Source organism: Ciconia boyciana, chromosome 2 (assembly GCF_034638445.1).
Source record: "Ciconia boyciana chromosome 2, ASM3463844v1, whole genome shotgun sequence".
In the NCBI taxonomy this organism is placed as follows: domain Eukaryota; kingdom Metazoa; phylum Chordata; class Aves; order Ciconiiformes; family Ciconiidae; genus Ciconia; species Ciconia boyciana.
This window is the reverse complement of record NC_132935.1, coordinates 42,229,988-42,243,719: the sequence shown is the minus strand read 5'-3', so window position 1 is coordinate 42,243,719 and position 13,732 is coordinate 42,229,988. Positions and strand designations below refer to the sequence as shown.

The following is a 13,732-nucleotide window of genomic DNA, read 5'->3' as shown; positions in this document are numbered from 1 at the left end:
AGGATTCACATTGTTTATATTATAAAAAAGATCTGTGACCAAAACCAAATTAATATTCATTTATCTTAATGGTTGCACTGTTTTTCTTATTAATTTGTTTTATTTCTTTCTTGGAATTGGACCTTTGGAGTCCCATTGTGAAAGCCATGGAAGGTGCAACTGCTTAGCCCCCTGGTTACAGGGGGCTGTTATTAGGGGTACGTGCTTCCTGCTCCCAACACGTGGACTGTATATCACACTCCGACTCCTGGATATTAAGAGGTTCTGCATCATCTTATTTGCGTGCGATCACAGATTTTTTCCAATGGTATTGATTTATATCAGCTGCACTTATACTGGGGAGTTTTACTACCTTTTTTTTTTCTTCATATGTGAAAAAAAACCCAACAAAGCTAGTGATTCAAATGTCCTATTGAAACTCTATGTAACTAGTATTATACCTGTTCTCAATTAATAAACAAAAAAAATTTAAAATCGCCAGCAGTAGGGAGGATGAAATATTCACTGGGAATGCAAATGCAAGGTTTCCATGAGATGTGTCAATGTCACTGTTTCTTACTACACCTATCATTTCCATTATCTTATTGTAAAAAAATAAACAAACAAAATCACCTCTTATACTCCCTGTCATGGGTAACTTCCTATACAGTGGAGTAATTTGTAGGCTCAACTCCTTGAACCCGTTCTCATTACACCCTCTAAGGCTGCTGTGAGCACTTATTTCTTGCCGAGGTTGGCGAGAACTGTGGTTGTGTGGGACAAGGGAGGGGTGTGTATGCCTGGGGTGCTGGTAAGTTATGGCCTTTTCACCAGATCTCATCACAGGGGATTTCTGGCAACGTTTCTTCACTCACAGTAGAAAATACCACATGCTTTTCTGTTGCATATCAATATATGTGCACACAACTGGATTTGTCACTTGTTTACCTAACTCAGTTATGTTAAACGAAGCCAATCTTAGCACGGGAAATAAGTGGTATTTATTAGATCTCAGTTAAATTGATTCTGCAGTCTAACTAAAGAAGACTTTTGCCAGAAAAGAAGTGACAAGAAGATTGGAATATCAAGAAATACAGTTAAAACAGAGTTGACTGAACAGTAACCTCCTTTGCAGAAGTATATTTAACCAAATCTGCTTTGTAGAGACTTGGTATGCTTCTTGTTTCATGATAATTTCTTACATCCTTTTTTGGGGGCAGAGGTAGGTTTTAATCTTATTTTTTTAAGTGGTACTAAACTGACAGATCTGGAAATCAACAGCTAGGATTAAATTGCAACACCAGCTTGGCCAAAATCTAGGCTGTTCTAGATTCTGAGCTTTTATTAAAAAAGAAAAAGAAAAAAGGCATTTCCAGCTCTTCTGGTTGTAAGGATTACCATTAAACCTGCAAGCAGAATGCAGCTGAAGCAGTCATATCCTCACGTGTCTCTGTACTACCCAGAGCTTGGAGATGTTTCATCTGCTGTACCAGCTGCAGAGAGTGTTGACTCTGAAGCAGAACAACTGCAGCCCGTGTCTGAAGGCTGCTGTATCTTATCATCTGAACATGCAGCGAGCGTGCCTGCCTGCAGTGCTCCTCTGCAGGTCGAGGGGAAAAAACCCCAAACCAAAACAACGCCATGCTGTGTTCGTGCCAGGATTTCAAGCTTTTCCATAACGGTTAATGCTGTGCAGGTATGAATTTATAAGCAGTAGCCAGAGCTGTGAGTAGGGCATGTTGGATGCAGATACTTACATTAAATAAAATAGTTAACATGAAGATTTTTAAAGAAAAACTGAACAAACCTACAGGAAAGCATCCATGTTTCTCACAATTAAATGCACCCAGAATTGAGCTAGGCTATAAATGGTGCTTCTCTTCCTTGTCTTTCCCCCCTCCTTTTGGGGAGAGGACATTATTTTCATCCTGGATCAATTTTCGATCCTGATTTTGCTGTGCCCCTACAAGCAGTTGTACCAGTGTAACCTGAGGGATGTTTCGGAGGAGAGAGAAAGGTCTCGCTGCCACGCGAGAGGCAGGCAAAGCCACGTTCCTGCTGGAGTATGGCTCCCTGCAGCCTTACTCAAGTGCAGAGGGTGCCTGCAGCGACCCGTCCTCGTCACCATACCTCTTCTCTCAGCAGCCTGACCCTGCCCAGCTGCTTGATCTACAGCGTCATGGTGATGTGCTGCTAGGCCAAAATGGCCTCATTTTAGGTGAGAGGGGTAACAGATCAGTGCTGGAACAGTACCTAAGGAAGCTGGTCTCAGACTGGGATGGGCTGCAGACCAGATCCCGGGGTGAGGTTGGGGCGCACACCCATGGGCCCCTTCCAGGGGCACTTTGATGCTGGAGGTAGCGCAGAGGGGAGCACTGGTGGGGAGGGAGATGGAGCGGGTAAGAGCCCAGCCTCCTCTCCTCAGCCTCATCAGTATGGGTGAAACATGGACCATGTCTTAATGGCCGAGTTTCCGTGCTCGCTGGCGAGAGCGAGCCTCAGCCGCTGAGACCGCAGCTGTGGTGTTTTCCAGCTTGGCTGTGCTCCCCCTGCCCCTGCAGCGTGCTGTCCCAGCTGGACGCCATGGCGCGGGGAGCGCGTGGTGACACGTGCTGCTGAGCCATCCCAGCTGTGTTTCAGCTGCCCACTGCTCCCTTCCCCCTGCGAAAGTAAATAAGTATTTAGAGTTTGAATTGCATCACCTAGCAAGAACAATTTCATATTGCCACATGCTTCGCTCCTTATAACTCAGTAACAGCAGCAATAGCATTTGGGAATTATCTGGAGATGAAAAAAAATTGTAAGTCTATCTGACCTTATCTACCTAAACTGTATTCTGACAACAGTGATTTGGTTGAAGAGCTTGTGTCCTGCCTGAGCACTGTGTTTAGTTTACCCAGGTCCATCTCCCTTTGCTACTAAATGTATTTTTTGGATGTCTGAGAGGCTTTTCTCATCTGTGGTTGCTAGAGGACCAGTATCCCAAGGTTTTCCAAGTTTGAAATAGCATTAGAGTGATTCTGGGCACAGATACCCATCGTCTAATTGATTTCAGAGGGTTTTGGGAGGGTGGAGTGGTGTCCTTTTTTCTTTTGGTTTTGTGAGTGGGGGGGTTGTTGTTGGTTTTTGTTTGGTTTTTGTTTGGTTGGGGTTTTTTTTGTCTTGAAGTGTACTATTTGCCTGCCTGCCAGTTGAAGGGGACTAATGCATGAAGACAAAGCTGAGGTCTGCCTCCAACAGAAGCAACCACCTGCTGCCGTGCTGCGGTGCAGAACGTGAAAGCAGAGGCTGTTTTGTTTCTTTCCACACCCCAAATCCAAATGCCCGCTCACAGCCTCCTGATGCAGGCTGTTTGTGGGCCAGTTTGTGAACTGCTGGTACAGGCAGCTCGGCCCTGTCCTCTCCCATCCCTTCCCCTGGAAGGAAGATGTGGGCGCATCACCACCGGGGTGTTGGGGCTGTCCCTTCCCACAAAGGTGCTCTTACCCACAGCCCCTGTGCCAGTGTCCTGTTCAGCGCTTAAGGTTTGGTTTTGTGCGCTGGTGCAGTACAGACTTGTTGGATTTATAGAAGAATGGCCCAGGCTCCTTTTCCAAGCATGTTATTTGGATAGGTTTTTTGTTGTATGTTTTTCTGCAAAGGTAGCATGCGTGCTCCTCAGTCCAGGGTGTATTTGTGTCTCATTTATCCTAGCTTCCCTGAACAGCTAAGAAGAAGTTACTGTGGTACTTTATCCACCCAGCGATGCTCCTCGTCAGAAGAGAGATGGCTTGCGGGGCTGCTCATTCACAATTTTTGTTCCCAGTGTCCCAAGCTTTTATTTACCTATGCATTAATATTTGCCATGCCTGATAAGGCTGGGTTTTGCTGTTGGTGTCAGTGACACAAGTTGCATGTTTTCTCGCAGTCTAGCAAAGGAATAGATGGAAAACAGAGCTGTTGTCAGGACTGGAATTAACATACCATATGGTGTCTATATCACCTTTGTCTTGTATCATTATTTACTGCAGAAAAATTATTGGAAAGTGTCTTTTATATTCAAACTCAAGTCTTCAGTGCAAATTGTTTCTCTTTCTTCCCTAGGTTCATGCATAATGTGTGCAGAGGCCCTGTTGTTCTTAGACCAGCAAATAAAAAAAAATAACTCCTCAGGTGCTAAAGATAACCTAACTGTAACTCTATAAAGAATTATTTTCTACTACTTCGTACATTTTAAGCAGCAATGTTGTTTCATATTCCCAGTAGGTTGGCATCTCTTGAAGTGTCTATTTTTTTCAAATATGGCAATATAATCTCTGAACCATGGGTCTGTTACTGATGTTTTTCCTTGTTGTTTTGCCTCAGTTTGCTGCTTCCCATTGCTTTATTAAAGAAGTCAGTCTAAGCTTATATAACTGTAATTCTGGGTTGTTGGGGCTTTTTTCTTCAAAATAGGTTATATTTCATTTGTGCCAGTATTTTAGGGCTTTAAGTCAAAATTGCTTCAGCAAAGGTGATCTAATGGGTAGTGTGATAAAACAGGATTTAACTGTTGCATCTTTCTTCAAAAGCTTTGTCCTGCTTTGCGTCTCCAAAAGACTTTAGTTTTGTCCTTTCTAAACTAAACTGATGATATGGAGGGAATTCAGATGCTGTACGAACCACATTCAAATTAGGAAGAGCTGAAAATACAAGTCTGGACAAATATTTAAAGTTCAAAAGAATCTAAAGAGGTCAGGAACATAAAACAAAATGCAAAACTGTAATTAACTTTACGAAAGATAATCCCAAATAAAACTATGGCAAGTAATGGAGAGACTTCAAAAAGGGTAATGCCGGAAAAAACTTAGGAATAATACCAGCAAGGGTCTGAAATATAATGGGGGGGATTTTACAGCTGTTGGCTGTATAAAGATGCCCAACTGAGCATACTACAGGGGGGAGTAGTGGCTCTGAAGGCCTGATCCTGACCCCACTGAAGTTGGGGAGGATCCCTATTGATGTTGGTTGGCATTGCAACAAGCTCTGTGTTTCTCTTGCGTGGACACCTCGAATGGGAAGTCAGTTGCAGACGCTTTATCCCTTGGAGGAAATCAATAATATTGGAAGGATATCAGCAAAGAAAAGCACAACTGCAAGAAATAAAATTGAAGTACAAAAGAAATTTTCAACATAGGTGATTGTAACAAGAATCAGGGATTAACAGAGAAAAATATAAACAAAATTTCTTTAATACTAATTTTGTAGATGCATAAACCCAGGGAATGATCTCCTACAGAAACTGGGAAGAGGCTTTAGCACTTGTGGTCTCTAGTACTAGATCTAGCAATTCATTAGCTAAGACATGGTAGAGAATAACCTTCAGTTGGCAGGGTAATGGACTGGAGAAGGGATCAGCTCTTTTTCCTAATGTCTTTAATTCCTAATTGCTTATTAGCCTTTTATATGTGTGAAGGTTATAATAAGACTGCTTGTTGCACTGATTCTCCTGCAAATCTCTCATCAGAGAAAAAAATTGTATCCCATGAATGAACTTTGCTGTTTCTCTAAAAACCTATTAACTAAATTAGACGATATGAACTCTACTTGTTATGACAGGTCTGGTTTCTGTTGTCATGATATAGAGATGGTACTGGGTTTTCTTCCATTTATAATTTCACTCTCATCTCTTTTGTGTAACTTATCTCCATTTACATAAAGTGGGGGTTTTTTTCCCCTAAGTTGGATCTTTTCTGATACATCTCCTTACTATCTTTTCTAAAATTTGAAATCATCCTCAGGGTAAAACATCTGCTAATCTGTAGATTCATCCAAAACTCCTTAAAATAAAGTTTCTTCTCATACTGTGACCCATCCAAATTGTTTTTCTTCTTTGTGAATGATTTGCAATGCCTGATGACAAGCTTGGCTGCTTTAGTTGCTAGTGAATATTCAGTAGGTATAGCTTCTCCGGTGGTCCCTCTGTTATTCTTTGGGTAAGCCCACAGCCAGTGGGCAAAAAACCTTGCAAGTCGTCTTCCCTTGGATTGCCTGTGCCGCCTGTGCTTGGGGACACCCATGGGGGAGCGATGCAGCTTTGAACCAGTAGGATAAGAATTACAGGGCAAGCTAAAATACCTCATATCGCTATCCATTAAGCTTTTCCCCTCTGGATTCACGTGTAGTTGAACACCGCAGTCATGTAGGAACCGTTCTTCTGTAAAAACATGCTAGCTGCTGTGTTGTGCTGAGCATATAATCCTTTTTTGTTTGTTTGTTTGTGTTTTATTTTAAGGAACTACAGGGGGAAAACCAGCAAACGTTGAATGCAACAACTAGAAAGCAGTTTGAGTAGGTGTGAGTGCAGAGGAGCCGTCAGAGCTTGTCCTGCCACGCTGCTCTGGGATGGCTTCAGCTGCGGCAGGAGGCTGGGTGCTGGGGATTGCTCCCCCTCCAGCCCTCTGGGGAATAGCAGAGCCCCAAGGGAAGAGGGTCAGGGTTTTCCCCCTTTCACCTTCCACTAGCACGGGACCTGGCTACATTTCTCACCTTCTTGCAGCAAGCAGTTACTTCCTCAAGGAGCTTTACTCTCTTGAATATGGCTGGGTTGGCTCATTTGCAGAAATGTGGGTAGGCTGCCGGTTTGACAGCCTCAGTGCCTGCAGCACCATATTTATCATTAGCGAGGTCCGGCCTCTGCACCAGCTCCCCCCCGGCATTTGTCAGCGCTGAGCCGAGGCGCCAGCACAGCAGCGAGCAGCCTCCAGCAGAGATAACTCTTATCGTGTGTGCTGCTGGCTCAGCTCCGCTTTTCCTGACATGGTGACAATTTCTGCCTGCCGTCGGTCCCCCCAGTGTGTCCCGGTCGCGCAGGCAGTGAACCCGGCCGAAGGATGCACGTTCATGCCGTGTTAGTGTTTGCGCCTTCAGCCTCCAGCAGCAAACTTCAGGAAAGTTAATTCTTCTTCCCAATCACCTCAGCCCTTTCCTGTCATCTTCAGCATTAAATATCTTCTATGCTGACTTTTGTTCTTTAAATTGCATCAGGACTGTTGTCTAATTTGAGATGCAGGTCAGCAGGAAAACAGACAAGTGTGGCAAAACACACTGTTGCCGTTCCCTGGGATCACAGTGGCATGGGTGACCTAAATTTGAAATGCTCCATACTCCGTGGCTGATCCAGTGTCCTCAGGCTGCTGCCTGTCTGTCTGCTGCAGTTGCAGACTGAGAAGTGCTTTTATAGAGGAGCAAGATCTCTGCCAGTTTAATCTACTGAAATTTGGACATCAGAAATCTGGACAAAATGGAGGGAACTAGAGAAAGCAAGAGAAAGAAATGCAAAAAAGGAGAAGCTGTACTTCAGAAGCTTGACCAAAGCACAAGAGCTTGCATTTTGGTCATATGCTGGGGTGTGTTTCGGCAGTTCAATTCGTTCGCTTTCTAGAACAGGCATGAAATCACTATATTTGTGTATATGGACGATGATAATGGGTTACAAAAGCAACATTTTGTAGAGCGAGGAGAAACCAAGAGCTGCCTGAAGGCAAAACATTTCCTTTTTTTTTTCTTTTTTTGAAAGAGCTTCTTTTTTATTGCATGTTTTGCTGTTGCCCACACTGATGATGGAGAGCATCTTTGCAGTCTGCATTAATTGATTCAGCGGGTGGCCGACTGTGCTCGGTGCTTCCTCCAGATCACGGCTGCCACAGTTTGCAGCTGTTTTTCATGCGTGCCTGAGCACGGGCACACACATACGAGGTGCAGGAGTGCAAGTTTTAGGAGCACTTGGCAACAGCCCCCGCACATGCCGATCGTGATGTCTGCTCATAGAAAAGTACAGAACAGAAAAAGCCAGGGAGGTTTTCCTGAGGAACAGTAAGATGCAGCTTGTAGAAGCACGCCTCGTTTTGCTTTTGCTGTTAAAAGCAGATATGTTTTGGTTTACTTCCAGGCCACAAAATGCTCCTGGCTTCTTTCCTGACCCCCAGTGATGGCACCAGTACCCCAGGGAAGAGATCCTGTCATTCCCTCTTGGACAAGGGACAAACCCTGGGTCAGCAGTGATGACCCAGGAATATTTTTTGCAAGGTCTGTCTAACCAATAAGAAAAATAGCTTTAGTTGTTTTGGTAGGGGTTTTGAACAGAACAGAAGTGAGGGTTTGGGGTGGGTTCCTCCCCCTGCCTCCAGCCTCTTTTCCTCGATTATGAGAAGTTCCTGGGTGGTTGTGCTGATTGAACAGTCCAGAGGAAAACAGCAGCATTCCTGCATGGGCTTGCAAGAATTTATACTGGGTTTTGCTGACACCTATTTTTGTACCAGAGATGGCAAAAACATACTGACATATCTAGTCTATCTGCTTGGGAATGGAGACTTCATTTCCATATGCATCCAGTCTTGCAGTGGCTTTAATAAGTTGGGTTACTTGTTTTAGCTCATCTGCACTTCTCCCTTCCCCTGGAGCAGATCCAGAAAAGGCCTTGAAAGATAAGGTTTTGCGGGGGGAAAGGGGATCTGATGTGCATCACAGAGAAAAAAAACTGAAAAGTTTCATGAAATTTGATGGCTACATTGGATATCCTATCGTTTTAGTCAGTCTAGAAGTGTTTTGTTCTGCTCTCTCCAAATCCTAGTAATCTGTGGGGATGCTGATCCTCTGTTTATTTTATTCTTTGGTGTCCTACTCTAGGAGGTAAATAACTTCTTCAATGAATGGGTTCACTTTCTATCTCTGGCAGTATTTCTGACGTTTCTCACTTATTCTTCCCCTGCTGTGAGGTAAATTCTGCTTACTCTTTATAAAATATTTTACATCATAAACAATGACATTTTACTTAGGATCTTCATCCTTCTTTGCAGGAATTGAAAAGTATACTGGGGAGGAAAGCAGTGATTTTTCTGGAGTTCAGGGTAAAATATATAAATAAATACTATAAACACATTTTAAATATATATATATATATATGTAATGTATCAAAAGGTTTATATTTCCAGTGATCTCTCTTGAAGTTTTAAGTTATTTTTCTCATGCAATAGTGAAATTAATGGCAACATTTGGCATCTCAATTATTCATTTTCTACTATAGCTACTGATGATGAATGAAAGAAGATAAATGAATTCAAGCGCAAAAAAAAAAGCTATTTTATAAGGATTAGTAAGATACCATAAAAAAAGATCAAAAAGTTGTAGAGAAACTTTTCTAGTGAAAAAGAGAAATTTTCACTAGAATGTGTTTATCCTGCAGTGCATGCATGGCGTCACATGAAAAAGGTGGAGTCTGCTACATTGATGTAATTTGGCCCTTCACTGTGAAAATGTAGTACATACAGATTTATTTAGCAGTTTGGTGTTCCCCCCCCTCCACGTTAGTGTGCTTCTATATGCTTAAAGAGAAATGCACATATATGTTTAGGTCTTGCAATTCCAGTAGTTGTTCACCTTTGTGCACCCTGGAAAATAGGTATAAATTGATACTTGTTAAATTTTATTTTGATCCACTGAGAATAAAATGAACAAATTTACCCAAAGACCATGTCCAAAAAAAACCAGAATACTATGTGTTTTTGCTGAAGTCCTGTAGCAAATACAGAAATCTAAGAGAAACGGGGAAGAAGGAATAAAAATGAGTGAACAGTTGTTCAATTTAAGTTTCATATCATTACTGCCCAAATTTGTGTTATAGTCAGATTTTTCTTGTTCTGTCTTTCGCCTCCCATATATTCTAAAATATGAAACTTAAAAACTTGACTTTTTTATGTTTCTACTTATTCCTGTTTTATCTTATCCCTTTTGCTTTTATCTGCATATTTTAATCCAGAACTCATAATGATATTCAGGCTTTTAAAAAAAGTTCACAAAATCAGTGATTCAGTGCATGGTTTGTCACTTTTAATTTCATAACAGCTGTAAGATAAATAAAATAATAAAATCTTTACAGCACAAGGACAGGCAGTTTTTGTGATAACCACTTTCCATATAAGATTACAACTAAAAAGAGGGGAACTGCTGAGTTTTATAATTCATTGAAGTCTGACACTTTTAAAGTTTGGATTCTAACAGCACTTCATAGGCTATAGATGGGGCTGTTTCAAGTTCTATTGTAAATCTGACTTTACAAGGCTTTAGTGTTCTGTAGGCTACTAAAAATCACTCTAGGATTGAATGTGTGAAATAAAAAAAATTGGTGTTTTTAATATATTTTAATGCTCAGGGCATTTTGTCATCTTAGATGTTTTTTCACCACAATTTCATTGTTCTTGCATTTTGGAATAAATCTTAAAGCTTACCTTCATGTCTGAGGGAAGAGGCGGGGGGGAAGAAAAGGAGGAGGAAAAAAAAAAAAGACAACCCAGAAATACAAGACTGGCATCTGCACAGTAAAGTTTAAAGTATCAACATGAGCATTTGGCACTGGAGAAAAGGGCATAAACATTTAGTATGAAACATAGTGTAATAATAACTAACAACGTTTTCACATGGTTAGAGCGCAAGCCCCATGAGCTACAAAGGATGAGCTGTAAGTCTCAGAAAGTTAGCTTTTCTGGAAGACTGCCCCTCTGCACTGCAAGTCTCTCCTTGTTTAAAAAGTCTGGGGATGAGCAGGAGAGGAAATGGTCTGACCTGAAATTTTGTGTTTTTACATAGTTTTTGCATAGTATCATTTGAAGGATTCACCTGCTTGGCAACATAAATAGAAAATGCGAACGGTTAGGCAGAGTGCTTAAAAATACACGTCTTGATTACACATAAGCAGAGGTGAGTAACACTACAGGTTAGCCATTAGTCAGCGTGCTGTGCTTTCCCGTTTAAGTGATCTTGATGCAAGGCTGCGCAGGGCTGCTGTAACACCCTTCTCAGAAACTTTGCTCCTTTCAGTTTGTGGTGGTGATGCAAGACCAATTAAAATTTTGGCTCAGGAATACTGTATTAAAATTACCCTCAGTCCCCACGCTACTTTGTAATTTACCCTAGTTATGTTCACTACTAGAGTAGTTGGTTCTGGCTCGGTTGTCTCATCTGAAAAGAGCGGGATACCACGTGCAAGGGTGACAGCCAGCCCAGCTGTGACCTGCCAGCAGGGCTTTCAGTGGCCTCCTCTGGGGAAGGAAATAGGTTTAAGAGCGATAAACATAAGGGTGGGAGGGACCCTGGAGCAAGGACCTACAAATTTCTCTCTGCCATCCTCCTTCCCCTGTTTCTGTGGGCTTGAAGTCACATTAGTTTTCTTAGTGAGGTATAATAAGCTTTCAGAGGGTCAAGGGTTGGTGACGGTAGCACGCTATCCTTCTTTACCAGGTCGTGGTTTCCTGAGCATGTCTGACATTGCTGTTCCTCGCCATTTCCATGCACAGGGCATGTTGCGTGGCATTTGGTTGCTGTTGGGCGAAGAAGAGAGAATTGGGGAAGCTGTTGTCTCTGCCCACCACATAAACCACACCGTGCGGACCTGAGGGAGCCCCAGCAGTCATGAAATCTGTGGCACACAACGTACATTTTGGACAACGGCACACCGTTATTTTGAGTTTGTATGTAACTCAGCTGCTGGGAAGGGACACTGTGGGCTGTGCCGTGCTTATCTGGGCCAGCAGAAGTAACTAGGCTTGCATTGCACAGGTGCACAAGAGACCTGCCAGGAGAAGAAGGGGAAATTAGTGTAGGATAAAAGCAACTCCTAAGGATAGCGTGTGCTGTCATCTTGGTCCCTGGTGAGGTGACCAACTGCCAGCTCCTCCTGTCCGGCTCCTACACGGCCCTAAGCATGGTTTAAGATGCACTAACTGTTTGTCTAATGTTGTTCTCCGTAGGCAGTTGCAGAAACTTGTGTAAGGATTCAAATGGGGGGGGGAATGATTCTTCAAATTTTTAGGTATTTCCTACATTCTGTATATTTAAGAAGCTATGGTCTACAGCGTTCTTCACAGTTAGGCAAGAAAATCCCTTTTCTCTCCATTAGACACTTGTTTTGAGGGAGGGAGGGATTTGCCTGTGAAACTTAGTCCCTTTCAGATATCCTCCATGGAAAAAAAACCCAAGACTTTTTATTAGTACTATTTTTACTATAGCAAGATCTACTTGAACACTTTTGCATGCTGTATTGTTTACTCATGTTGTCTAACTTGAGCTTAAAACTGCCAGGCAGCCGGGCACTTGTTTCCCTAGCTCTTGTCCAGAAGGAATTACTGGAGAGGAAGAGAAGTTCCCCCAAGAAGCAAGGCAGGGACAGGCTCCAGCTGGGCACACCAGGGCTCCTTCTAGAGAAAGGGAATTAAGGTATCTTAAGTTTGGTGATATGAATACTCTATTGGCCTCAATTTATGTGCTTTGAATCCATGTTGTACTGAAGTCATGCTCTATCAGGCAGGACAGTTGTTCAAGTGGCCAGTCTTGGGAGTGTGCATGATAGCAAAATCCTTTCATAATGATGATACCTGATTGGAGTATATCTGGTTGCATGTTAGAAGCATTAGACGTAGGAGGTTTTGTTTTAGGAAGTGTAAAATAATGTGTCTTCAGGCAGCTGTGCAGCTTTGGTGTGAGGAAGACTGTGGAGCATGGTTTCACAGGTGTAATACAAAAAAATGAGTGCTCATTTTAACCCTCTGTGCCTTCTGTACTTTCATTTCAAAGTACAGAAGCTGTACTTTATCCAGTTTCTATTCCTAGTCACGGTTTAGTTAAGGCGCAGAAACACGGGCAAGTTTGAACACAGAGCAGTTCTTTGCTTTGTTTTTAATGTTCATTGGTATCAGCAGTGCGTGGTGAATTGGCAGCACAGCAAGTCCTGTGATAAGAGTGAATGTCTGAGCAGTAGACCCTCCCTGTGCTCCAACTTGAATCTTCTGGATATCTCCTGCTCTGAATGGGATTGAACATAACTGGGAGGTATGTTATTACATATAGCAAGAAAACATCTGAGTGCTTTTTCTTCTTGAGAGGTGCTGTTCGGATTTGAAGGGGAGGAGGGGAACCCAAAGCTTCTCTGTGTCAACATCGTGATGCTGAGTGCCTGCTTGCGGGTACCGTCTCCACTTGCATTGTGGAGGTCACCAAATAAAGCCAGGTTTAGGCACATACATTTTTAATGACATAACCTTTTGGGGGTGGCTTTGTGTACTTGTCTACTATCAGATCAGAAAATAGGAGTAGTCTTACTAAGCCCTTTGGCACATGTTTGTTGAGGTTGTAGAAGCACATCAGCGAGGGTTGCTTTTGCATTGTGTAGAAAGTGAGTTCTTCCTTGGAGATCTGCTTATTTTTACTCTTGAGTATGTGTGTGTGGATTTAACTAAAGAACATGTGTTCACACAGTTGTGCTATTTAAATTAATGTGGGGTGACTCAGTGTGTATTCACTGCTGTCATCCCACAGTGACTGCGACAGAACATTTTATTGTCTAAAGACAATGCTAATAATGGTAGCATTAAAACGGCATTGTAATTTCACAAGACGATATTCTGTTCCCAGAACTGTGAAGTGACTAAGAGATTTGCCATTGTCAGACAGGGGAACAGGAGCTGACCTGCAGCGCAAGCAGCACCCTCTGCTTCGGCTGAGCTGGGCTGGGCTGCCCTGCCTCTCTCCCCTCCCGCTTTCCGGGAGCTGCACCAGGGTTTGTCACAGCAGCGAGTGCCTTTGCAAAGCAAGCGCTCCAGCGTTTGGCTATGCTGAGAGCTGTCATAATCCATCAGCAATAGTACCCTAAGCTGGTTTCGTCTAACAGGTGAGCCGTCCACCAGCATCGCGCACCTGCCGCCCCATCCCAGACAGCCGAAACGTCTGGGAGGGCACACACTGC

At 42.9% G+C, this 13,732-nt stretch overlaps 1 protein-coding gene across 8 annotated transcripts in view; it reads left to right on the top strand.

Moving 5' to 3' along the window:
• FAM110B (family with sequence similarity 110 member B) overlaps nucleotides 1–13,732 on the top strand; it is a 121,848-nt gene that overhangs the window by 78,271 nt on the left and 29,845 nt on the right. Inside the window, exon 3 of one of the 8 annotated variants that reach the window (XM_072852448.1) lies at nucleotides 11,289–11,462. The exons of 6 other annotated variants lie outside the window; for them this stretch is intronic. The gene's annotated coding sequence lies outside the window, so the exon portion shown is untranslated. Of the gene's footprint in view, nucleotides 1–2,759; nucleotides 2,780–11,288; nucleotides 11,463–13,732 lie in introns of those variants that run through there. One more of the 8 variants, XM_072852450.1, reaches the window with a different exon arrangement.